This window comes from Manis pentadactyla, chromosome 11, assembly GCF_030020395.1.
Source record: "Manis pentadactyla isolate mManPen7 chromosome 11, mManPen7.hap1, whole genome shotgun sequence".
In the NCBI taxonomy this organism is placed as follows: Eukaryota; Metazoa; Chordata; class Mammalia; order Pholidota; family Manidae; genus Manis; species Manis pentadactyla.
In genome coordinates this window covers 33,767,303-33,791,752 of record NC_080029.1, presented here as the reverse complement: position 1 = coordinate 33,791,752, position 24,450 = coordinate 33,767,303, and the positions used below count along the sequence as shown (strand labels likewise).

The 24,450-nt window shown below is 47.3% G+C and overlaps 1 protein-coding gene across 7 annotated transcripts in view; it reads right to left on the bottom strand.

Moving 5' to 3' along the window:
* The window catches only part of TMEM229B (transmembrane protein 229B), a 37,876-nt gene that overhangs the window by 10,696 nt on the left and 2,730 nt on the right, over positions 1 to 24,450 (bottom strand). For 4 of the 7 annotated variants that reach the window (XM_036905992.2, XM_036905996.2, XM_036905991.2 and 1 more), the window contains exon 2: positions 2,929 to 3,110. The gene's annotated coding sequence lies outside the window, so the exon portion shown is untranslated. Of the gene's footprint in view, positions 1 to 2,928; positions 3,111 to 4,375; positions 4,972 to 5,249; positions 6,074 to 11,891; positions 11,998 to 24,450 lie in introns of those variants that run through there. The other 3 variants (XM_036905993.2, XM_036905999.2, XM_036905997.2) reach the window with 3 other exon arrangements.

The window sequence follows — 24,450 nt, the reverse complement described above, 5'->3', positions numbered from 1 at the left end:
TCCCAGTCAGCACACTGTGCTGCCCTTGAGGCTGACTACAGGCTTCTCTGAGGGCACTACTGTTTTGTGAGTTTCTGCTTCTGGAAGGTTCTGATGGTATAGAGAGACAACAGGAAGCAAGAAGGATGTGAACTTTTAGGTCATCATCAGTGAAGAAGCTTGGAACTGGGTGCCAGAGCTTCTAAAGGCTCTCAGCCTATTCTGAGAGGCCAAGCTCTGTTCTGAGGCCAAGTGCTGGCAGGATCCACATGAAGGTCTTCCAGGGTCACAGCTGACCCTCACAGGACCGTGGTGGCGGCCACCCCTCAGGGCCTCAAGGCATGTGCCATTCACAGACCTCTCACCAGGACACACATTATCCAGAGCCTTCCTGACTGCCAGCCTCCCAGTACTGCTGGGAATCTCAGATGGCCCAGCCCTGCTGTGGAAATGCCAGCCAGGGGCAGCGACCAGTGTGCAGGCTGCCCAGAGAAGTGTTGCTTGGAGCAGCAGCGGCCAGAGCGTCAGAAGCAACCATTCCACGTAGGGTGGCCAGCAGAGGAGGATTCTGGAGAGCCTCAGATGCTAAGCAAATCCCAGCTGGCAGGTACAGAGGTGCAAGTGGACCTGGGGGACAGAGTCAGCCTGGCACAGAGGTTCACCGAGGCTCAGGCCACAAAGGGCATCCTGTGGGAGGGGCTCAGAGGTCGGGCATCCTATGTGTTGCTTGTAAGTCTGTTGCCAAGCCTCATATGGCTGCCTCCCTGTTGTCATTCAGATCTCAGCTCAACCTTCACCCCTCCAAGATCTTTTCTGATCCCCAATCCAAAATAGCCTCCCTGTCATTCACACCATCCCATTTTATTTTCTTCAGAGCATTTTCACTTTCTGATATTTTGCTCATTTTTTATTGTCTGACTCCCCCAATTAGAATGATACCTCCCTGAGGGTAGGGGCTCTATCTTGTTCACTGCTGGGTAACCAGTGCCTAGAAAAGCGCCTGGCAATAAAATTCACTAGTACCTGTGGGATGAATGAACGAATGAATAAATGAGCCCAAACAGGCCCTTAAACACTGAGGAGGGCAAGTATAAACAGCTAATTGGCTCAGCCTTTCTCTTCTCCTTTCTCTTGGGACATACAACCTTTTAAAAAGTTTAATTCTAGCATTTTGAAATACCTTTATTATTTTTCCTGATTACAAAAGTAACACATGCTCACAGCTGAAATTTAAACGTTGCAGAAAGGAATGACTTAGAAAGCAAAAGTCCTCCATCATCCCACATCTTAGAGAAAGTGACTATTAATGGTGTGTTGTGTATTCATCCAGATTAAACTTAGTTTTAAAAGGAGCAAATCCATGCATCACAGAAAGAAAAGGTATTCATGGTTCCATCCAGCTAGCAGCCATTATCATTTCCCCTTGCAATCTTTTCTCATGTGTTTATTTTACAAGCTACCATAATGTACTTACTTTGAAATCTGACACTTTCACTTACATCATAATAATTTTTCCAAGTTGTTATGTTGCTTCTGTTCTTGAAATTATAATGGCTGTATAATATTCTACTGGGTAGAAAACTATAATTTACTTAACCTAGATGTTCAACAAAGGGAGAACAACTGTTTCCCATTCCCACTATTATAATGACACCACAAGAAATATTTTTTTAATGCCAGTAACAAAAGAACCCAGCCTTTTTTTTCTCTGGGACTATTTCTTAGTGAAAGAATTCCTAGTGAATAATTCCAGAAGTGGGATCACTGGACAAAAGGGTCCAACTGTTTTAAAGCTGATACTGTAAACTGCTCTGGGAACCTCGGTGTTATATGGGGAATAGGTCTCCTGTCTGAGTCATCTAGGCCATCATCATGTTCCCACAGTGGCCTCTGCGACCATCTCTCCACCCCCACGCTACTCACGCAGTCCAGGCTTGCTCACACATCACTCTGGCTACACATCAACTCAACGATACACTTCCTGAACAACGCTCCAATCACAAACTGATTTTGGAAGCCCAAGCTGAGCGAAAAATAGATTCTAGCCCTGAGCATTAGACTCTCAAGTGGCAGTAGAGTCAAGATCTACTTAAAGCTGAGAAATACCAGGTTATCTCCTTCCTACCCTGCAAACTCTGGTGTGGACTTGAAGGCTCCCAGCTCCCGTGCACCAGCCCAGCAGCTCCTAAAAGCTTGTCCAGTCAAGAGTGCACAAGTACCAACACTTTCTACCCTGCTTACAGGGGAGCTTCCTGCCTACCATCCTGGGTCCCACAGTGGGTCTGCCTGCCTGGACAGACAGAACAGCCTTTAGGCCACACAGGCCTCTGGGGTGTAGGAAAGCATTTTTAAAGCATCATCAGGGAAAAACCAGAGGCCAAGGCTGGAAAGAAAGGCCATGTTAGAACAGGCAAGACTCCGCGGCCAGGGCCTCTTGTCCTGCACGCAGCCTTGTCTGCACCGAGGAGACCCCACTGAAATATGACAAAAGCAGCCAAAGACTTGTTCCTCTCTTCCCCCGGTGGCCACTTTTGTACCACAAATCCCTCACCTCCTCATACCCTGGAGGCTCTACCCAAAGCCACGTGACCTGCTTGTGGCATCTGGGCAGAGTCCAGGGTCCTAGGTGAGGTGCAGTTCCTCCCGCACAGATGTTAAGTCCAAGGCCCAAAGCACCCAAGAGCCAACAGCCAAGAAAGAATTTGGGGGCCTTACATCACTGTGTCAGCCAACCTGGGTCTAGCCCACTTCTAGAGGCTGTGTGGCTGTCAGATGGTTCCAGCTTGTGACACGGCTTGAACCCACTGGACACTCCCCTTGCATTCCACTTCAGCCCAGGGACAGGCCCTCGCAGGGGAGGCAGGCTCAGAACTGGATCCTCCAGACCTGAGCCCATGCCACTGAGGCAGGAAGGGCCAGTGATCCCTGGGGCGCCTGTAACATACTCACTTGTCACACCCTTGTGTGTGTGGCTCAGAACAGACATCAGGATCACTGTCCAGGAGTGTCCCGGGATCACCTTTGGGCTGGTGCCTGGCTGGGTCTTGGGGGCATTCTCAGCAGTGTGGGTGAGCATCAGCCCCAGGCCTCAGTCGATCCTCGGCTAGTGGGTGAATGGCTTCCATGTGCCCCTGGAAATAAAGGAAGAGAAATGCATTAGCTTAAACTGCCCCTAGCTCTGAGCCACCAGGCCAGGGGGAGAGGCAGCCTTAAGGACAACACCAGAGGGGCCCCAGGCCAGCTCCAGACACTCATTCTGTCCAGGTCACTGGGCCCCTCTCCTGGAACCACCTCTTCTCTGCCATCCCGTTTGTTCAAGTCTGGTTAATCCAGTGACCAGAGCTTGGAGTGGCTTCCAGGCAATTCACCCATGAGCCTGGGACTTAAGGCTTCTTGTACCACAAGTGAATGTGCGCACACTTGTAAATCTGAGAGGGTATAATTTTAGACTCCATCTCCATTCTCATTTAGCTTCAGATTACACTTCTCACCTTCACTCTGTAGTGGGTACATCTGTTCTCAAGGGTGGTCAGGAATGTCATGGAAAGCAGGCAGTGTAGGACACTGGTGTTAGCATTTGGGGAGTTAAGCACAACTGCACACAGAAAAACAAGCCAACAAATGTATGCTAAAACCCTCTGCCTGAAATCCCCCATCCTAACATTTATTTCATTCTATTGTTTTATCATTATTGTTGAGGCTTTTCCTATTAACATCAGTAACTAAATACAAGCTGATATTAATCTGATTTGCCCCTTGCCACATGCATATTTTTAATATACCCCTAAGCCTTGACCATTGGATAGAGATTCCAACATTTTTTGTTTTAATAAGGAGGTGCTAAAGCTTCCCTGAAAATCCCTGGGATACAGCACCACCTGCATAAGGCCAAGGACAGAGCTCAGGTCTAGCTTGGCTCTGTGGAAGGACAGATGCGCCGCTCAGAAGCCAAGAACAGTATGTGACTAGGGGTGGGAGTTGGCACCAAGACCCCATTGACAGCCAAGCAGGGTGGACCGCAGAGACATCACCCAGGGCTGGTGCCCACGGCCGCCTTCCTCTCCTCTTTCCCACAGGCCCTCTGAGCAACCTGACAATTTGCAAGACAGCAAAGGAGCTGAGAAGAAGTGAAAGGGCAGAGGCTGGGGACCTGAAATTCATGGTACGCACACGTGCTTATGGCCAAGGAGGCTGTGCACCCCTGGGTCTCTCCCTGGGCCTCAGTGCTGAGTGGTGAAGGACAGAGGGTGTGAAGTGCAGAGGGCTGCTGTGCTCTGCCTTGCCCTGTCCCTCCCCAGCCCTTCCATAAACAGGAGCCCCCAACCCTCCCCACCTGTCCATCCTCCTCCTCCACCCAGCCTGCCTGACAATGGGCAGGGGTCACCCTGGAACCTACCTATCACCACGAACAAAGGGCTTTAATGGGGCATGTCTGATACCCCTCCTCTCCCAGCACCACCATGACCCTGGGAAGTTCAAGTCCACCCACCGGCACTTCTGCTTCCCTGGGTCCTAAGAGGTACATCAATAGCAGAAATCAAAACCAAAACAGAAACAGGAACCAACGCCCACATCCTGCCAGCACTGCCTGCCGGTGGCTGCAGTAAGCCCCAGGAGCCTGTTGCTGGCTGAGGTGCTACCCTGGCAGATGGAGCGATGGTCACTGGAACAGCTGCCTTCCAGGGCCAGCCTCATGCTGGACACCTCCTGCTTCCTGGACTGTGTGGGGGCTGGACAAGGAGGTAATGGTATAGCTCTGCCTCCAAGTGTACATGCTGTCTCCAGTGCCCTCCAACACTCCCTGGGCCCTCAGAGCAGGTCCCCAGCTTGTAGAGGGCATGAGGCTCCTTTGCGGACGGCATGACCTGAGCCAGAAGTTCTCGGGGGCTGTGATTGTGTACGGAGTCCTTATAGCTACTAACATGTACGTAGAACTTAGGTTTTTTCAAGTATATCATCTCTCATAATTTTCTCAAGACTCTTGCAGAAAGAGAAGGAATTATCACACACACACACACACACACACACACACCGCCCCCCTTTTTAGAGATTAAGACACTGAGTTTCAGGATATTAGGAGATTAGGCCAAATCTACATATTTGATTCAAATCCTGGTCTTCAGGCTCCAGAATCTCTTCTCTCCCCATACAATATGACCTCAAACTGCTTTTCATCCAACTCTCATTCTTAGCATACACCACATGCATGCATCCTTCATTCAGAGTAATCTATTTCGTCCACTCTGTAAGCCACTTATTTGTAAACATACAGCCAAGTCGGTCCATCCAGCTTCTCCATCAACATGGCGCAGTGTTCCCGGGAACTTGAAGGAACAGAGACCACCATGCAGTTTCCAGCCCTCCTCTGCAGTCCACCACAACCACTCTGCCTTTGAGACTCTGCTCCCTCCACATTCCTGTGTGCTACCAGCTAGTTATTCCATCACTCATGTTTCCACAGGACTTGGAATATCCTCCTATTAAAACATAATGTCCCATCTGAAAATCAAGCATCTGTTTCCCCATCCACATGATGAATTCCTTGAGACCATGGAATTTCTGTTGGATGGATGGACAAGCAAGGTAGAGAAAGGGTCCAGCTAGTCTTGGGTGATTACATCATCCAGTGTTACTAAGCAAACAGTGATGTCCAGCGTTGTTGTCTGATTTTTAGGCCACCATCAAGGAAGGGCTCTCTCCCACAAAGCTCCATATGCACTGGCTTACAATGGTCATGGCTATCTCTGCAGACAAGGAAAGAAAGGAGGGTGCTCCCTCTCTTTTCTTCCACCTCCAAGAGCCATCATCTGGATTGAGGGTTGAAGATAGACATGGGGGAGCCTTGGGTCTGGACAACCCAGAAGACATGTCACATGAGGAGGACTGAAGCTGGAAAAGAGCATCCCAGGCATCCTGGGAGAAATTGCAGCCTCCTAGGTGGGCAAGGGGCAACCTTGGGTTCAGGTCAGAGAATAACAGTGCCAATTCTGTTATTTCTACAATGTGCTGGCACTCTCAAAAGGCGCATCCAGTTTTCCTGCACGTAGGATTCATTTCCAAAGAGGTTTAACCAGCAGCTGCTGGCAGGAAATTCCCTCTGCACCATTCTCTCTCCTCCCCATAACTATTTAGGGTAAGCAGGGCTTGCAAGACTGAATATCTGCTTCTCTGACCGGAACCTAAAAGCCAAATCTACCCCCTTCCCTGCCTCCATCTCCATGGCCCGGAACCTAAGCCTAGACAGCAAACACTATCCTTTTCTCTCTCCCACTCTCCTTTTCTCCAAATATCTTAAAATCTCCCCGGCCCCAGGTGCCCACAAAGTAAAGAGATGTCCCAAAGACCCACTGGGGAGCCCTCTGGTTACTCAAAGTCCCCGGTTCTTCCCAAGTGACCCAGAACAATAGCTTTCACTTGTCCTGTAGTAAAACCTGCCCTGAACACGAGTGGATTTCACAACAACCAAACCAAGGAGTGACCAGCTCCAGTATAAATGTGATTGGAATTCCAAACCTCCCCACGGGCTGGGTCTGGTCAGCTCTCCCTAGAGAACAAGGGCTCCCAGGCTCTTGGGTCTGACTGGCATCGGGAAAGTGGGTAGGGGTGGGGAATGGACCCTGCACTCTGCCTGGCACTCTCCTTCCACTCCCTCTGGGCTTGGAATCTGGCTTTTCTGCCTGCCAGACATCTCACCACTCTGTCTTCTGTCTCACCTGCAGGCTACCCTGTTCCATAACCTCTCTCTCCCCTTCCTCTTCCCCATCCAGGCCACTCTGCCTTAGATGCGCCTCCCAATGTCCCCCTCTGAACAAACCCTGATCGCCCACCCCCTACACTGTACAGGGTGGTCTCTGACACCATGCCCCTTTCCTTTCCCCCCATCGCACCCCCTGGCATTGGGTAGCTGCTGCTCGCTGCCTGAAAGGCTGGACAGCTGCTGGGCTCCCTAATTAGCTGCTTGGCCGCTGTCCCGGAGCAAGGCATGTGTTGCTGTGGAGAGCTGCCTCACCTCCCCTTCATCAATAATCCCCTGTGCAGATCCCATCAGGCAGCAGCTGAGGGGCCCTAGAATCCCCCTCACAGGAGATCAGAAAGGCTCCTCCTGTCAACTGGAAAGAGACGGACAGTGACCTCACAGACTCACTGACAAAGTGACCAGGAATTTATTTCTCCCAGTTCTATTACTGCCCACGTCCTAGGTGCTCCACAGGTTACTCCATCACGCCACGCCTCTTGAGCAGTGGGGACCCTGCCCTTTTTACTTCCTGCCTCACCAGTGGAAGCAGGAAGTAGCCCAGTAGGTCTTTCAGAGGACAAGCCTGGACAGCCTTAACAGCTTGACACCCAGTGCCCTACTTTTCACAGTTTTCTACAGCCACGCCAGCTCAGAGACTTCTAAACAGCCAGAGGACCTCGTCCAAGAAGTCCTGTGGAGGCTGGTTTGTTTATTTGAGATGTTATATTCCAGCAGTGAACAAATATTATACTGAGTACCTGCTGAAGGCCAGGCACTGTAATAGGCGTGAACAAGACAATGTCCCTGCCCCCTTGGAGCTCACAGCTCTGTGGGGAGACAGACAATAAGTAAGTCAGCCAACGCATACTGTTCCCTCTGTATTGGGCCATGAAGAAGGGGAGAGGCCTGCTGGGGGACAGAAAGAAGCTGGATGCTGGAGGGCTAAGTCTTAAATTTCTCTAAGGAGGTAGCGTTTGGGCATAGATCAGAAGGATGCGAAGAAGCCTTGCAAAGAGTTTTGGAATAAGCATTCCAGGCCGAGAGAGAGTAAGCGAAAAGACCCTGAGCAAGCTGCACAAGTCTGAGAAACAGCAAGTCCAGAGCGGCTAAAGTCACTGTAAGTAAGGGGTCAAACACTCCTTGCCCCTTATTGCAGAAGTCATCTGGTGGTCCCCACAGTGCCAGCTGCACCAGGGCAAAGCCCCCAGTTTTCAAATGAACTTGTCAGCCAACAGAAGATGCCCCTGCAAGCAGAGATTGGAAACTATGGATCCTAGTCAATTGTTTAGCAATACATTTATTAATGAACAAAGGGAAAGTGAAATCTTTTGACTGATAGCCTGGAATTCCCATCTACTTCTGATTAGAAGAATTAGTAACTAACTCTACCAGGCCCTCTCTAGCCTGGGTGTTTCACTTTAACACGGAAGAAACTGTTCCTTTTTATTCCAGCTAGTTTGTTGGGTTTTCTGTTCCTTGGAATCAAGAAAGTCCTGACTAACACAGGTTATATTCCCCCATCTCGAACATTCCTCACTGACATGAGAATCACGTATCTGAGCATCACCTGCCTCCCTCTGCTGCTGTGAACACCTGTGACACCGCCCTGCAGACAGGAGGGGCAGAACTGAGAATAAGACAGGTCAGATGCCCAGTAAGGTGGGTCAGTCTCAGCAGGATACCTATGGTTTCGGGGGCTCCAAATCACCCTACCAGTCACTGCCCAGACTTGTCACTTCCCCTTGACTCACTTGACCCTTGCCAGCAACCCAGCACACCTTGACGGCCTTCTGCAAACAAACATGTGAAAACTAGTAACCTAGAGGCAAGGCACAAGTTAAGAGCAGGTAGTACACAAATTATTTTTCTACAGACTCTAGAACTGCACCATTCAGTCTGCTAGCCATGGGATATAAACTTAGATTTTAATCAATTAAAAATGAATCATATAAAAAAGTCAGTTCCCCCATTGCACTAACCACATTTCAAGTGTGTAATAGCTACATGTGGCCAGTGTCTGCCATATTGGAGAGTGCAGATAAAGAACACTTCCATTACTGCAGAAAATCCTATTGGAGAGCACTGCTCCAGCACTTATCAAGGGTGACCAGAAGGTTGCCAAATGCACACACCTAACGCTGAGCTCCATTGCCTTGCTCTTGGAACAGACTCCCTGCCCTCCTTCTCTTCCTGAGGCTCAGGCCTGGTTAACCAAAGCTGCCACTGTGAGATGGGGGAGGGTGAGACTTGTTCCATGCAAGTCACTGTCCACTGTCTGGAGAGTGACTTATATCCAAGAGGCCAGGAGAGGGCCCTGGTTATGGGCAAATGAGGCCAGTCCCTGGGGCTCTGGCTACAACTCAGTCTAGGGGGCTGAATGGCATGTTAAAAACCCCACACCACTTATTGGGCACCTCCCATGTGCCACATGCTTCCACACAGGCCATCTCATCAGTCCCCTCCACAAACCTGTGAGGCAGGCATTAACTATGATTTCCTAGGAAGCCATAGAAGCTCAAAGAAGTTAAATGACAGCTAGAAAATGGGAGGGCTGAGGTTTTTACCACCACCTTTTCTTCATACACCACTCATGAGAGATGGGGATGTATGGACAGAAATTTATCTACAGCAATGGGCCACCTACAGTTGACAATAGGTTCTCAAAACAGACAAACTCATGGGAGCCGCCCCTTCCAGCCTACTTGAGTCCACCCAGCGGTGTGGGAGAGCTACCTCCAAGGGTCTGCCGAGCAGCCACAAAGGCCTAGTTATTGAAAGACACCACATCAGACCCACAGAAAGGCCACAGTACAGAAGATAAACCTGGTACAGTGGCAGGGGTCAGACACAGACGTGGCATTTCTCCTGGGCAAAGAGGGAGGGACATGATCAAAGTTCTGTTTTAGAAAGTTATCTGGACTATGAATTCCTTATCTTTGCATTCCATGTCCTGGATAAAACTTGTTATACAGTAGGGATTTGATATCCAAGTGTTGAATGGGGCGAAAGGCAGGGTAACAGGTCTTCGGAGAGGGAGGGGCCCTGGCCAAGAGGAGCCTGCAGGGCAGGTACTGAAGAATGAGCTGTTCTGGGGGAGCTGTGATGGCTGCTGTTTGCTCTACCTGGGACCCAATCCGACTGTCCGCTTCCTTAAAGTAATGGCTCAGAGGAAAGGTGAGCATACACTGGGCCGGGCACTGACTGCAGCCAGGCACTTTGACCAAGTGCCTTCCAGGCCAGCAACCCTGACCCCTCACTCAGCCTCTGCTGGACAGCTCCGTCTACTGTGAAAGGACTGAGACTTGCAGCATCCTCAAAATAAGGCTCCAAACAGCACTTAGGCAAGAGTAATTAAAGGGAATGTTATCTCAGTCAGTCTCTCATTAGCCGCGTAATTAGACTGCTGAAAATAATTAACATTCCTTTTGACAGAGGAAACAGAGGACGCATTATATTCATTAGGACAGCCTCAATCCTGCCTGAGGAAGGCTCAGAAGACTCATCCCCTCCCAGCCCTCCATGGGACAGAGTCAGCATCCCGTAACCCAGGCCAGGAGGTGAGTCCTGCCCTGGGCCATGCTCTTGGATGAGCCAGTGCTCGTGACAATGGATGTCCTGATGTATGTATTACAGATACAATGACAAACTCGCACATACTCAAAGAAAAAGAACTTGAAAGAATTGCATGATTGTATAAAGATGGCAGGTGAAGGGCATGTGCCTGCCTCCCCCAAGACTCTAGAAAATGATGGAAAGGACATTTTCTGGGAAGAAGAATATATTACACCACCAGAAAACAAGAAGGAATTATATGAACTCCCTGAAGATAGGAGGCAAAGGGGAATGAACTAATGGGGAAATCACAATCCCCCAAAATAAAGCCATTAATAATAATAAAAATAATAATAACTGATACTCATAGAGCACATATTTATGCCAGCACACTGCTCTAAGAACATTAGCATATATCATCTCATTTAACCTTCAGAAAAATCTTTTAAGATAAAGACTGTTATTATTCCCAAATTCAGAAATAAGACCCAGAGTTACATAGCTTTCCCAAGGCCCTAAGTGCCAGGGCTGGGTTTTGAACCCAAGCAGTGTGGTTGAGGTTCCTATGTTCAGTCAGAGCAGTGGCTCCGGGGCTCCAAGAGGAGCCAACAGATCGAGGGCCCAGGAGAGGCCCTGGTTGGTTGATGATTAGATTTGGAGCAACTGGGCAAGAGGGCCCCTGCCCCGGCTCTCCCCCCATGCTTGTGCCCTGGACACTGTGGGAGGGAGGCACAGGGGACACCTAGACAGCTCCTGCCAGTCCCCAGCCACAACCAGCAGTGGCTGACTCTGGAGCAGAGAATCGGGGTTCACAGAGAGGTGATGGGAAAAACCTCAAGATGCAAAGAGTGAAACACAACACCAAGACTCAACAAACATTTGACAAAAACGAAAACCATCACAGAAGCACCAAATTTGGAATAAAAATTCTAGCTAAAAAGCAAAATGAAAATGTCGACAGACTGAAATGTTTTAAAAAGGACAATTAATATCCTCTGAGGGGTAAGAGGGGCTACTGAATCCATGAAGCAAAACAAGACTAACCAGAAGTTAAAGATTTTAGAAATGAAGGAAATACACCAGAATTAACCGGTTATCTCTGGATGAAAGATTAAAGTGACTTTGTTAAAATTTTTCTTTATTTATTTCTATTTTTCTAAACTTCCTACAGTGAACATTTTTGTTTATAGAATCAGAGAAGTTATTTTTTTTTAATGCCTGGTTGAGATAGGTGCTCAATAATATTTGGTTATAAAGTAGTTACTTTGAAAAGCATAAGCAGGTAGATACTGCCCTCTGCAATCACTGTGGGCCCTGTCCAGGCTGTTGTATGACCTGCGGTCCCCTGACCACACCATCCACGCTCCTATCTCTGGGTCTGCGCCAGCACAGTTCCCTTCCTAGAATGCCATTCTCTCCTCTCTGTTTATCTGTATTTGCCTGTTCTTCCTCCAATGCCCACTCAAAGGTTATTGCCATTAAAGAAATGCCCCTGCATCCTATGTGACCCACCCCATTCCTCCTCCCCCAAACTGCCAAGGCACCTAATTCCCCAGTGTCATGGGGCAGCTCTGGTTGAGATGTCCTGTGGGGTCACAGTACTAACAAGTTACATGCCCTTTACCTTTCAGTGAGTCCAAGTCTTGTCTCCCCAACTCTGTGTAGTCTCCTTAAAGACACTGAGATGACACTAGCCTTCTTTTTATACCCCATTCATATGCCTAAGTAAAACTGAGAAGCTTTCGCAAGAACATTCTTATATGTCATTGAGTGGATGACAAATGGGCTTCTGTTCCTGGTAGGAGGAGGAAGAGAAAAGCTCTTGTGGAAATGTAGTCACTCAACAGGGCTGGACCCAGCACAGCACATGGGTGAGGCCCCAGGGAAAGGGTCACCTAGCCCCAAACAGCTTTGACCTCCCACTCCTTGCTTGGGATCCAGAAATACCTGTAAGCCTACTAAGAAAGGCTGGCAAACCAAAGGGCAAAATGTTGATGAGGAGCAGAATATTTATACAGGCTTAAGGTGTCTCCCCACAGGCTGCTTATTAGGAGCAAGGGAAAATGAGTGAATGCACAGGGAGGAAACTGGACAACACCTCAACCAAGGGGTCAACCTTCACATCACACACCAGGGGCAAATGGACACCCAGTGTCTCTGGATGTCATACATTGAGCAGGGCACAGCATTACTCATGTATATCCCAGCTGGAAATGTACAACCTGGAGTCCAGACATGAGGCAACACCTGACAAACACAAAGAGAAAAACATTCTCTTTTTTTAAAAAGGGGAGGAGGAGGCTCTATTTTCCAAAAATGTCAATGTCACAGAAGACAATGAAAGGCTGAGGAGCTGTTCGAGACGCAAGGAGAAGGCGCGTGACAGTGAAGCACAACCTGGGTGCCCACGCTGGGCCCTGTCCCGGACAGGGAGGATGCTGTGGAGGACAGTACTGGGCCCATTGACGAAACCGAGATACAGCCACAGATGAGATAAAGTTCCGGATCGATGCTCAGTGTATGGAAGCTTATACAAACGGTGCCCTCATTCTTAGGAAATCCACACAGATATATTTAGAGATAAAGGGCGATGATGTAGGCAACTTACTCTTAAATGGTTCAGAAAAAGATTGAGAGAGAGAACATAATAACGCAAATGAAGCAAAATGTTAAAAAGAATGAATCTGGATAAAGAGTATGTGGGTATTTTGTAGTATTCTGGTAAAATTTTCTGTAAGTTTGAAATTCCTTCCAAATTGTAAATGTGGAGAAAAACAACAAAGGGCCCCTTCCATCAGACAGGGTGGGTCAGAGGTGGAGCAGACACGGCGGGTGAGTCCGGAAGGACACTGGTCAGCATATGTCTACACTGGGCACAAAAATTCTGGCTCACCAAAATGCCCCTCATGGACACATTTCCTCTCCCGGTTTGGCTCTCCCCTTTCCTTACTTCCCCATTGATTTACTCCTTCCTCCTCCCCAGGTCAGAAATCTTCTCAGAGGCCTCCGTATTAATGCCAGATGACAGGATGGATAAACCTTTTGGGTCTATTCCTACACGTAGTTCATATTTTGTGGAGTGGCTTTGCCACCTGTTTTGTTCATAAGTCCATAATAATGAGTCACGTTATATTCGTTAAACCACAGCCTTCTGGGTGTTATATGGTATTTCACTTCCACCAAAAACATTTTGTGCCTAGTCTTATTCATACCGCCTGACTGTCGCCTTTTAAGCCACCTTCCTACCTTCTGAGAGCTCATGCAGGCTTCCTTGGGTGGATGACCCATTTCTTACACCCACCGCCACCACTGCCACCTGACTCCAAGGTAAACCACTCCCCAGCACACACACCCAGGCACCGTCTCCCTCCCAGCTGCCTACCATACCATAGCTGGGTGTGGTAGCTTGCAATAAGGCACAGCCAGACAGCTGACAGTCTCCTTCAGCAGCCTCACCGCAGGCTAAAGGGAATTGAGCAAACCATCATATTGTACAAATTCATTTTATTTATTTCAGAAATCCTTATATGCATCTTTCATACGCAGACTACTCAATACTAAGTAGGTTGGAGAATTAAAGCTACAGTACTACAGAGGGGCTGGTTGTTTTTAACACATTGGAAATATAAAATCTTGGAAATTCTACTGTAACATCAAACACTAGAAAACTAATAATAACTACTTATATCCTTAGAGTGCTTTTTGCTTCAATGAGCCCTTTCAAATTCATTTCATTACTCATGCATTCATTCACTTGTTCGTTAAACGCTTAGAATCTATGTCACGCCACGAGGTACACGCAAAGACCACAGGGGCAAAGATCCAAGCCTGGGCCACAGGAGGCTGACTTTCTACAAGGTCCTGGATTGCCTGGCTGGCCTGTTAGACACATGCTTAGGGTACATGCTTAGAGTATCAGCCATGATGGGGCACCAAAGAAAGTTAAAGAAAAGAAAAGAAAGTGAGAGAGAATGAAAAAGAAACTGTTGTGGCTTCAGTGCACAAAAATATGTCACTTCTAAAAATGCAACTCTATATTATAACTTAGAATTATATTAATTAATTTTTTCTCTACCCATGGGATCCTGAGCCCGTCAGTGCTGAGGGCCTCTGAAGATCTTAATCCAGCTGGAACAGTAGGTAGAGGTTGCAGTCCTGAATGCTGACCAGGGTCAAGCTGCTAACTCCAATCAGAGAGGACTCCAAAGTTGTTATGAAAGCAGGACCACCAGGACTTTGTGAGAGAGTTACTGGGAGAGGGTGAGAGAGGGAGGGAGGAGCTGGGTATGATGCACGGACTTCTCTGACTTGAGCAGTGGTGATGTCATTCCCTGAGAAAGCGGATACAGGAAGAGGTGTGTGTCCAGGTGACCCACGATGAACTGTGCGTCAGATGCTCCAAGTGTGAGCGGCCCACAGGAATCAGTCTGGAGGCAGGTCTGGGGCCCCAGCTGGATGGAGCAGTGCAGAGGAGGAGCATGCTGGGGAGGTGTGATGGGAGCCTTCTGAGGCTGGCAGAGGACCAGGTGCTGTGAAGGGGTCTGAGGAAGGGCCAGGGAGGACACCCAGGAAAGGACCCTGTCAGGAAGTGGGGGCCGGAGAGTGTCAGGGACCACGGTCAACTACAGAGGCAAGTCAGACAGGGGCTGCAGAGATTTAGCAGCAGAGTCACTGGGGACCATCTAAGATGGAGGGGCTGCAGAGGGAGGTGACTGAGAGAGTGTGTGTGGGTGACTCTTCTGAGAAGTTTGCTTGTGAAGGAAAGAAGAGGGGAAAGCTGCTGGAGAAGCAGAGATAAGGGGGAGTCCTCTCTCCCTCCTTCATTCTTTCCTAGATGTGAGAGACCCAAGGATGTGGAAATGCTGAGAGAAAGCCATAGCAAGAGAGAGCTCGGGAATGGGACATGTGTCATGGGGCACACATGGCTACTCTGGGCTATCCAGAGCTTGTGGAGGAAAGCACAAGGAGCCACAATCCCAAAGGCCAGCAGGACACATGTGTCACCATAAGCCCCTTTACAGAGAGGAGACCCAGGCATCTGGAGTCAAGGTCAGCCAAGCACTGAGGTCCTACAGTCCAGACCTAAAATCCAAGTCTCCCAGTTCCTGGTCCTGCTCCTTGTTCCAGACCAGTCGTGCTCAGTGAGGCCACCCCTGGAATAGGGAGACCCTCTCTCAGCATCACAGCAGGTGGGACGTGTTATAGACATTTAGCAGCATGGCCCTAGAATGCCGGACACCCTGCAATCCCACAACAGCCCCCAAAAGGACTCTCCCATGTGGCTTTAGAATGTTCCACTGGACATTCACAGAAGTTAAAAGCCCACTTAGAATTATCTGCTTCTAGAACCAAACTCCCTTTCTGAAATAAATACAGAGGATGTTTGCCTGGTTTTAACATAATTGCCCAGGAATGCCATTAGAGTACAAATTGAGGGGATGCTGTACTTTATGTTCTTTGAAACTTAGTACTAAGAGTGGTTCACCGTTTGGGAAAATCACGTCAACCTCAGCAGCACCTCTCCTGGTGTTCAAGTCACCCACACAACACACCTGTATCTGTGGGTATTTGTGGCTGTTACTCTCTCAGTGATTCTAGGTACAGGCTCAAGCATCTGACTCCTTCCTTCTGTTTTCCATGTAGTCGTGCCCAAGCAATGGCATATTAGAATATATGATTGTGTATTATAACTAACTTTTCCTTCATTTCTCTTTAAATAACAATTTAGGCATTATATTGACTTTTAAAAACTTATGTATACAGGTAGGTCGTATTATCTATGAATTTTACCAATATTTGCTAAATAGAAAAGGAGCACCATGCCAGACTGTGTGCCTCTAGACAAAAGGGAAACTGCAGTGCCGAGGGGAAGGAAGGGGTGAACAAAAACTAGCATGGCTTCAAATGATCAATCCCACAGAATAAATTCAATGGACTTTTCCAGCTATCAACATGAAGCTCCTGAATGATGGGAACACAGACAATGTGGTCAACCTATGGAGCTTAAAAAAACTTCAGTGGGGCACCTTTGGGAAATTTCATTTCCATGATTAATTTAAATTATACTATATCTCAGCATTTTCCAGCATAATGACAACACATGGAAGATGACGAGTCATCCGTAGGGGCCAGGGAAATGATAAATAGTTCAATGTCTAGAGGAAAAGGGGTCTAGAAGAAGTCAAAAAAATAGGTGCTGGGATTGGTCTGGGGTAATATCTTCTTAATGGATGAGAAGATGAATAAATAGTATGTAAGAGGATGCTTAAGGATATTTATGGAAAATTCTATATCAAAAGAATCATGGACAGGAATAGGGGTAGAAAAATGATCTCAAAGGGCCTTGATTAGGTTTAAAAAGGCAGGTCGGAAATACTTAGAGCTCAGATTCTGAGAGAGGCTGGTTATTTAGTGGTGGGGGAAAAGATGGCCTAAATTCCCTTAGGCATGCCCATTATTGCCAAATAGGGACAAAGGGTAAAAAAGTGTCCTTCAGTTCAAAGGGTAACTGATTCATGTGTCCTCTCCAACCTTTGGGGACTGCAGAGGAAAGAAGGGAGCAGGCTGCCTGCTTGGAATGCTAACATCCAGAAACACGGCTTTCTAAGCCTGGCTCTTCCACTGACATTTGCAAACTTATCGACTCTGTATCCTTCTAAAAAAATGAATAAAACACAATAGAACACTTTAGATTCCATCATTGTACATTTTTCTATTGTTTCCATGTTTTTGCAGGAGCATTTGTATATTTTTAAAAAATGTTTTAACCTCAAGGCAAATCAGCTGTAGGGACTGACAAGCCGATTGGCTCTCTGATGCATCACCACATCACTTCCCCGATGGGAGAAGGGGAACCAGGCTCACTTGTGCCTCAAAGAAACATGCAGATGTAGGAAGCGTGTCCAGGAACTGGCTTACAAGTCTCTCTGGGGAGCTGAGTTGGCAAAGGACCCAACAGGGCCTCCCCCGTGTTCAACTGAAATGCATACATCCAGAGGGACACATCACCCCAAGGACACACCAGTTCATTCTAGAGACTCAGCAGTGGAAAGAGGAAAAGCCTTCCAGGCTTAGTAATCATACAGAGCCAGGATTAGGATGAGGTGGGAGAGGCATTCTTCTTGGGCCTTTTTTTTTAAGTTTAAGGAGATACCAAAAAAAAAAAACTTAAGAATCAAGATAAATGATACTGCAGTGCTATATTTTAAAAAATCAAATTGGTAAACTATGGCACTGTGAGGCAGGGTCACATGGGTTCAGTGATGTTGGAGGAGTCCTGCTTAAGACCTGTCCCACCCCTGGTGCCAGCAGCACCTCTGTGGAAAAGCACCATGCATCCCCATGGTCCCCCATTCAAAACCCTTGGCGCTCAGAATTTTTTAGATCTTTAAGAAGGTCATGTACAGCACATCCCACAGATGACATAATTCCCAGAGCAGGGTCTGGCTCAGCACCCCCATTCAAATACCTAACATTTCTGAGCCAGATCTATGAATATTCACATTCAGTGGGGTAGGTCCATGGCCAATGGTCTCATGGTAGCCCAGGTCACGGTTTGCCATCACACAAGTTAAAGAAAAACTTCTGGTTTTAGAATGTTTTGAATTTTGAAACTATCAATAAAGGAGTGTGGGTCTTATTAGCATTACAGTAGGTTTCTAATAGAGAAAAGGTGGCAGACTGGACCCAAAACTTTTGTTATAAACTTAGGCAGGAAAGAGAACTACAAGGTCCTCATTGCTGATCCTCCAGAAAAAAGGTGATTTCTAAAATTCAGTTAAGCCCAGAGCAGACTTACAGCAGCATTTCCCACCAGCCAAACAAGTAATAGTATTAAACACCTTCTACATGTGAAACCCTGTGCAGAGTCCTAGATGTACGAAGAGATAAAAGACACAGATCCAGCCCTCAAGAACTTAAAAGTTAGTGGGGACAAGGAGGAAAACATTAATCATAGAATATTGCAAAATGAAGGGAACTAACCCACACCCATATGTTAAAGATTATGAAACCAAGGTTAAGAGTGGTCGAAGGTCTTACATAAGTTTGCAACAGGCAGTTAGTGGCACTGAGGGATCAGAATCTGGATTTGCTAGTTGCCCTTCACTGCTTTTTGCATAAAAGCACATAATAATTGCCAATTTCACTGTGAAGTTACAAGAAGAGTAAAAGATCCTGACTAAAACATATTTGGTCAAATACATTTTTGCAGCAAAGATGGGCTCTGACTTTGAAAAGGACTTCAATCTCGGAAGGCAGCAAAGCAGAGGGGGCCCTCTGGAAAGGAAAATGATCTAAGTATGGGGCAGGTGTGTGCGTGGCAGCTTAGCCATGCATGTGGATTAGGTCACAGAAGTTGTTGGGAAAGCAGGTAAAGTCAAAGCATGCAGAGCTGAAGGCAGAGTGAAGAACCTCACTTACGCCCTAAAGCAGCATTTCCCAATTATTTGCATTCCACGTTGAAGACTTGTCAAGGCTGCCCACAGCTCTTGTGGGAAGGGACAGTGTAGTGGTTTAAAAGAGCACACCCTGGGGTCAGATTCTTTCCCTCTGAATCTGCGCTCTGATGCCAACTGTGTGACCTTGGACAAGCTGCTCAACCTTTCTTTGCCTCAGTTTACTCATTTGTAAAATAGAGATAATACAAGTATCTCCCTTGTGAGAATTAAATGAAAGAGCATTTTTACTGTACTAAAATAGTATCAGGCATTTTAAGTGCTCAGTAAATGCTACTTGTTTTTAACCTTTTCTACTTAGGTTAAATTTTTAGTTAAGCATGTACTGTAGTCTTATTCTAAGCAATAGTATTCATGAAACTATAGTTTTGAGGATAAACCTATAACGAGAGGTTAAATCAAAAGTCTTAATTGAGGCACGGAGTGTAACAGATCTGATACTCCCCAGCTGGTGAGAGGGCCTTCATCAATACCACTCAGGAAATTTGATGGCCAACCCTGCATCTGGGAGGACAGGATGGACTGACATATCTCAGGTGGTGATGACCTGACCCTCTGATGACCAGCAGATGACAGGCTGGCCATCTGCTATTGGAGGAGCTAAGGGAGACAGCTGAGCTGGGGGGCTGGCCTGTATTCCCAGGTTCACTGCACCAGAGGATGGGTGTTGCTTCCTTGGGCTAATGTGGGCCACGTGCATGGGCGGGCCACCATGAGATTTTGTGCAAGAGGGCCACTAGGACAGATTGAAGGTCCTTAGCCAAAAGAGGCTGGAGGTGAATCATTGGATTTTAGGGGCTGAGGAAAGAACAATAACCTGGAAGAGAGAAAAATTTTCTCTTTCCAAGACAAGGGAAGTGAATGATCCCAGCAACTGGAGGGGGAGGAGTCTCTGAGAAACCCCAGAACATGGCCACAGGAGAGAGAATAGCATTAAATACCTGCCAGGCCCGGAAGCTGGAAAGGAGCAGACAACAGTGTGGGTCAAGTGAGCCCTCTCTGCCCCTCCCAGCCCAGTGACAGAAGACTGGATTACTATATACTAAACTGAGACTATGTTTGTAACTTAAAGAGGCCACAGGCCTAAGAATAACCCAAAAAGTTATGGGGTCTGACTGAGTTTTCATCCCAGGGCAGGAAAAGAATCAATCTCACTGAATAAACATAAAGGGACAGTGGGAGACAGAATTAAGTTGCTTTATGACAACATCCCAATGAGTCATGTTTGTTTACACTCATTAGAAACAGAGCTATTAAAATGAAATGTTAGTCCCTAAACCAACTAAAAATCATCTCTCATATTCCCAGAGGCATGGTAACCACATTAGAAATAACTGGTATAGAGCAACAAGGAACTAAGGAGAAGAGTAAAGCAGGCAGGGGCAGAACAGATCAGTTGGTAGGTTTGGTGGGAACTCATTTGCTCCCCAACCTTGAATATGAAGAAATGGAAATGAAGATGTATCGATGGAGAGCAGAAGCCAAGGGACCTCGGACAAGTGGCTTTGTTCAAAGGAAAATTACATGGCCCGATTCCATGAACAGAAAAGCTGCGGCTCCCTGTGTTCCCCGGCTGAGCCTGTGATACGGTCTTGCTCTCTGAAGGGGAGCAAGGGCAGCAGAGAGGACAGGTTCTCACCGAGTCACCTGGACCCACATCCCCCAGTCCTGGAGCCCTGGGGGGCATCCTGGGCTGAACCAGGCCCATGAGGCTGCCCAATCCAAGTGCAGAAGGTGAAACATACAGCGATACACAACTTCCCTTCTGCCTTCACTCGAGGACAGGAGGGTGTGAAGTTTAAGTTTTAAGATATAAGAGGTGCTCCCTGTGATTCAGGGGGCAGTGAGTACAAGGGTGAACAGAGGCCAGCTCTCAGCTGTCCCATTTAAACAACCAAAGGAGGAATGCCCTAACCCAGTCCCCTTCACAAGGAGGGACTTTCTCTAGCTCTGACTTTGTGCTGTAACTTCCAATTGGCTGCTTTCTTCTTCAACCCCACCTCTGCTTTCCCAGCTCTGACTTCTTACGATTCCAGACTAGCTGAGTTATTACCTGAGAAAGGACTGAATTATCCAGATTGTACTGGATCAACCAGCAGCATTGCTGGAAGAGGTTGGAGAATCTCTCTTCAACATTCCAATTGTACAGATAACCAAACTGAAGGCCAAAGGACTCCTGTCATGTGCCCAGAGCCACTGAGCAGAGCCCAGGCCCCCAACCCCCATCTCAGTGCCCCCGGACATACCACCATGCCGGCTCTCAAAGTGGGGTCGGCTCACCGGCCCCGCAACCCTCGGCCTTCATTGCTCTTCATGAGCACCTGGGAATATTAGAGCCCCAGATTTCACCTGCAGAACAACAAGGAGGAAAGAGATGAGAATCACCTCGATGAACTAGCTGGTCCCCTTTGAATGGAGTGATCAGTGGCCACAAATACTTCCTCAGAAGAATAGGATGGTCCAATGCTTGCTGTACTTTGCAGAGTGTACCTGGACCCCCAGGGTCATAATCAGGCCTCCATAGCTGGACTACAATGATGGGCACAGGAAGGCCCAAAAACTGGTTTGGAGGATGAGAACTGGAGTCAAGAATCTGCAGAGATGAGCTACTGTGGAAAAACACGGCCCAGAAAGCCTGTTCCACAAGAGAAAAATTTCAGCATCAAAACAAAATGGGGTTTATGAGATATATTCCAATGCCGAGCAGAAAATCTGTTCCCCTTAGAGTAACTCCCAGGCCATCTGGTCTACTTCCCCAGTACAGGGTACCAACCTCTCTCTCCTTCCTGAACCTTCGTCAGGATGCTGTTTCAAATAAGAATCTGGACTTCCATCTCCTTTTAACTAGTTGTGTTTAATCCACATATGCTCTCCTTCTTTTATTTTAACAAACACTACCTCCACTTTTACTTTCTTCCCAACATTTGTTTCATCACCTGATCCAAGGCTATAGAACACAGGAGAGTCAAATAGATCTCTGTTCAAATCCCAAGCAAGTTTGTATACTTGCTAGCTGTGTGATGTGTGCAATCACTTTATCTTTCACAGCCTGTTTTTCCAGTTATAAAATGGGAATAATTAGTAGTAGCTTCTCATTGCTGTGAGAGGAGCACATAGTCAAATGCTTAGCCCTTTGCCTGGCATTAGTAAGTACTCAATAATGGTGTCTGTCCCTGTTATTACTATATAACCAGTGAAGCCAGCTGAAGCTCCATTTGTGGAATTAAGTCCAGAGGGCTGAAATGGGCTGACCAAGGTCACACAATTGAGTCAAGAAGGGATCCTAGATTTCCTGATTCCAGAAGCCTTTGCCAGCCAACTTCTATACAAACTACATCATTGCCCAGTGATCTAGAAATCTAGGTATCTAATCACATTCAAGTACCATAGCTGATGATTTAATAAGCACTCACCATGTGCTAGAAACTGTGCAGGCTATATGAAAGCTTTAAGGCATCTGTAGGTCAGTATACAAATGTCATCTCCTTGTTTTAAGGCAGACAAAAACACAATTACCAAAAAAAGTCTGGAGCCGCAGCTTGTGCTGCCCAATGGTGACAATATTTCTTGTCCACATTTGTTTTAAGAATGTAGATGAAAGTAATACCGATGTTCAGGCAGCCTTATTCCTGGCTTTAGAAAGGCCTCTTTGGCTGGGAATGAGATGGAAAGGGTCCTACGGACTAAAACGGGGTCTGGCCAAGGACAGCTGTGGAAAGAAGATAGGGATTGACAGTGGGCTAAAAATAAGCCCCCGTCATTACTCCAAAGAAGGACAGTTATTGTCTACAAGGTGGGCTTCTTGCTGCACCAGGGCCTGTCCCTCCACTGACTGTGCAAGCAAAGAAACCATGGAGCCCCAGGAAGCACACTTTATCTTGAAGCATGAATCACCCCTTAGAAGTCCAGAGAAGAATCCTCTCTTTGTGGCCCTTCAATCTACTTCTTGGCTGGCATCCCTAGCTCCTCAGGGCTGGTATCATGGCCTTATGAAAACTCAGGGTGAGTGGCCTTTTTGATGGAAACAGACCATTCCACAAACTCATGTGATAGGGTGTCTCTCAAAAACTGAAAAGAAACAATGAATGAATGAATCAGCCAGAGGGCATTCATCATTCAAGTCTAATTGCAGAAGCAGTCAGAAATGGCTAATCCAGTGTGCTCTGAACCTGGGCATTCTGAAGTGAATGGCAGAAAGTGCTGTCTCTGATGAGCCCCCTGATCTATTAGGTCTCCCTACATTAAGTTAGGTGTTGACAAAGCAAGTCTTCCTTTTTTTTTTTTTTTTTTTGCCATCATTCTTCTAGAGGATGGGGCAGCAGGAAGGAGCAAGCCAAGGATCCAAGTTCTGCCCAACCAGACTGTTTGCCCTAATTTCAAGGTGCTGTCTTTCTACAATACCATCCACACTGGGAGCCAAGAGCCCTCAAAGGATATCACACTCCCTATTGGGGACCAGGCAGAATAAAGGATAACAGGGAGCTGGATGGTTGGAAACAGGAATTGGCAATAACTTTGGTTCCTCCTCAAATTGCCAGACTGGACTGTTACCAACCCCAAAGGCAGAGGCACCAACATCCGTGAGGAGTGGAAGTTACCTTTCAGAACCATTCCTTGAAGAAGCAGGGATCGCACTGTGTGACCTCAACCCCACTCAATTTATACACAGGGGAACTGGTGTTAAAAGGAACACTGAAGACAGCCTTAGGTGTCCACACCAGCAGGTTGGATGTGAGCACAGGGAGGGGAGCAGGCCCTCCTTTTCATCTGGGAACGTGACAGATAATGTATTAAGCCTCAGTTCTACCTATGGATATGAATCGCAAAGGGGAAAACCACCTCCTTTCCCTGAATCACAGCAGCACGGGGAATCCCACAGCACATAGTCTGAGGCAGATGTGCACTGGACAGCGAACACACAGAGACCTACATCCTACAGTTTCCTTTATTGCGTAATAAAGAAGTATAACCCGTGGGTCTCCTCCAGTACTTGAATCTAAACACTCTTACAGTCCCAGAAAGGAAAACTTCCCCAACACAGACATTCCCACACACTGCAGCTAGTGTGCAAATATACAATGTGACTGAGTTCCCCTCAAGGGAAACTGTGACCAAAAGTGCTGCCTCCTAGCCCTTTCCCAGGAATCAGCTTGCACTTCACTTTTTAAATACAAAACCTCTGCTTTCTGAGAGGTGGTGGTGGAGAAAAGCCAAAGACCTGGCTAGAGAGGCTGAATTTCTTTCTGCTCAGGACATCAGAAACACCTCGGATGCTCCCTCCTTAGCCAGGTGTTGCCACAAAGGGAGCTAAGGGTTTGTTGCCAAGTCAGAGTATACACCCCTTAAAAGGAATGTTCCTGAAAAAAAAAAAAAAACCCAAACCACTTTGTCTGTAAATTAGGGGTTGGAGGAGGAGGGAGCAGGAAAGTAAAAGGATAGAAATTTGAAAACAGGCTGAACCAGGGTTAGATTTCCCTTCCCTCAAGGACAGCCAGATCTGATATGGCTGCTGCTAAGACCAAGTGGCTTCACTTTACTGTCCTTACCCAGGTCTCAATTTATAACATCAGAACCCTCAACATCACCAGAGACCCTCCTCAGAGCTTGGAGGATGCTTCTCACTGTAGTCCAGGATGGACACCGTCTTCCAGGAAAAACCCTACTACAAGGAGCTCTAAGACACCCACAGGGGCTGACCAAAAACCACTGGCTGCCCGTGTGCTCTAG